Genomic DNA, 3167 nt, shown 5'->3' with positions numbered 1-3167 from the left:
ATCGATATTAGTTTAGGTGCTTTTTTGATTATACAAACAAGCACTTTATTAGAAAATATATACTGTTTTTTTTTACATTTGCTTGTTACATTTGCTTGGTGTAGTTCACATAAAATTACATATTAGGAAAAAAATATAGCATAATGCAAAACTACCTATTACCTGTCAATTACTAACACAACTAAAAATTACATATTTTATTTGACAATTTACAAATGTATGTATATTCAAAATGTGTCCATAACATGCATGTTATTCTATAATTCTTAGAAATGAATAATATGTGTGACCAAATTCGAATTAATTGTGTGACACTGATATGTCATAAAGCACTACATACAGTATTGGTAATTTAAACGTGTTAACACACAGGCCTGGTGGCTTTCTGTTACCATTCAAGTCTCCTAAATGATTGTTTTAATTGTGGTTCTATGACACAAACCGGCTACATATAAGCAAAGGTTTTATTACATACATATTACATACAATAGATGAAGAAGATATACATTACCGAATGAGTGTAAGAGCAAAGCACGATCAAGCACGACCAAGGCTGGGAGATCCCTAACAGCCCGCAGATCGAATCTCTCAAACGGAGCACGAAAGGCCCTGTGGCTGCACGTGTTAACCCCACAAGCGAGATCTCAACTGACTGGATGGAGACCCCCAGTTTATATATGCTCAAATACAGTAAGCTCATTTAGTTATTTAGTCAATAAAGAAGAATAACAGATCTTGCTTCCCATGCGCTCATCAGAATCTGGCCAGACTCCCAACAAGCACATCCAAAGCAGAGATCTTATCTCAGCTAACTGGTAGCTGAATAGCATATTGTGCCCCTAATTATAGTAAAGAAGAGTCTGATAAGGGCTTCAGAAATCATAAGCATATTAGATAATACATATGAAAGAACAAGTATTAGGTCATTGAGTTGATTAGTTTCCATGATTTCTCTTGCACAAAGCTTCATTATACAGAATTATAGATTATAATTCTGCCTTGTATACTATGATACAAAGCATTGTTATACACAATTATACATCATAAAGCTGTCTTTATACACTATATTGGGCTCAACATATGACATTGGGTTCAACAGTAGAACAGTTCTTTGTATTATAGTTTTATTAACTTCTGTAGCAAAGTATTGCAGTGATCTATTGAGTATTACCATGAGCCATTATTGAAAAAAACTCCTATTATTACAATGATACAGTTTCAGATTGAGAGGCACAACTATCAGTGTTTTTACTGCAACTCAAATGTTTGTTTCTTTTTAATTGCTTAAACTCAGAAACTTAGATTACATGTAACAAAACTACAATTTTTTGCAAAAAACTTGAATGCAAACATTCAGCATATAAAAGCTGCCACGTTCATGTAGAAAGCAAAGTTCAATTCAAGTTGTTTTAACTTTGCCTTCATTGAAAATTAAGGCAACTACTGAGAGATACTACTGAGTTTGTCAAAGTTAAAAGTATATCATTTGCAAAGAGTGAGATAAATTCCTGATCTCCAATTTTAGTCCCAGTTATGCCCTTGTGGTTGTGTATGGCAGAACCAAGAGATTCAATACTCAGGGCATAGAGCAGAGGAGATAGGGGGCATCCCTTTCTCACGTTCAAGTTTTGTGAGTATTCAAAAAAAAAAATATTTTTTTTATTTTTTTGAGATATAGGGGCAAATTCACTATCGACCGAAAATGTGCTAGCGACAGCTTCGCCACACTTAGCCACACTTGGCCAGGCGTAGTTTCACAAGGGCTGCTCAAATTCACTAATCCGAAGTTGCGCCCAGGGAGGCGAAAGGTAGTGAAGTTGCGCTAGCATTAATTCGTCAAGCAAAGCGAAGTTATGCTAGCGATACCTAATTTGCATATGGCGCCAAGTTAAAGTACAATGGACGTATATGTAGCAGCACAATTATTACTCTACACAAGCCTGGGAAAGCTTCATAAAATAAAATAGAGTTGTTATTTTGCCCTATATATGTGCCCACTGTATAGTTTAGGTGCCATATGTTAGGAAATGTAGGGGGAAGGAGGGTACCTCCAAAAAAAATTATGATCTTTTTCAGCCTATCACCCTTAAAAAAGTAAAAGACGCCAGCGGTTTTTGGGACTTAGAAAAACTTTTTTTTAAGCAAGTCCTATCTACTCTATTGCACTTCGCCTAGTCTAAGGTGGCGAAGTAATGTCTGGCGCAAGAGGTAACATTCACGAAAATCCACAACTCAAGTGAATTAGCGTAGTTACATCCCTTCACAGAGCGCAACTTCGCCCTAACGTAAGGGTGCGAAGTAGAGCTAGAGAAGGTCCACTTCGCTAGCGAATTTAATTTTTCCTAGAGTTAGCCACTTCGCCCTTTAGTAAATTTGCCCCATAGGCCTCCAAATTTTATAACCATTTGAAAAAGGTTAGAAACAACATTCTTATCAAAATCATTTCTTTCATATACTTATTGCTCAATATTTGCTATAAATAAAACACCTAAAGCAAACTCCTTGACTGGCCTAATTTTTATCCATTTGGTAGATTTAAAGAAGAGATTGTTTATACAAATATTTGTATATTACAATTTTTTGGAAAAATATGTATGATACATTGAAAACAAATAAGTGAAATTATATCTTATAAAAGTCTTCATAACTTGATCACTTGAAAACCTTATTCAAAACATTTACAAATTGCATTTGTATCAGATGCAAACAGTGTAAGCTCTTCTTTGAATTGTAAGCACTTTTTGGCAGAGTCCTCTTCACCATTCCTATTACAAAAGTCTCTGAATGATGCTTAAGGTATGGAGCGGGAGGTTGGATGGCTCCAGGTCATTAACAAACAAGTTGAAAAGTAAAGGACCTAGTACAGAGCCCTGCAGTTCTCCACTAAAAACACTGGTCCAACTAGAAAATGTTCCATTTGCTGCCTCTCTTTGTTTTCTTTTTATCTTTTAGCCAGTTCTCTATCCAGGTAAAAATACTATGTTCTAGGCCAACATTCCTTAATTTAACCAGTAACCTTCTGTGTGGCACTGTATCAATTGCTTTAGTCTAAGCAAAGTCTAAGTAAAACACATCCACTGCCATCCCAAAATTGAGATTCCTGCTCACCTTCTCATAAAAAGAAATTAAAGGGATACTGTCATGGGAAAAAATGTTTTTTTCAAAAT

The sequence above is a fragment of the Xenopus laevis genome, chromosome 6S (genome assembly GCF_017654675.1).
Source record: "Xenopus laevis strain J_2021 chromosome 6S, Xenopus_laevis_v10.1, whole genome shotgun sequence".
NCBI classification, from domain to species: Eukaryota; Metazoa; Chordata; class Amphibia; order Anura; family Pipidae; genus Xenopus; species Xenopus laevis.
This window is presented reverse-complemented; position numbering follows the sequence as displayed.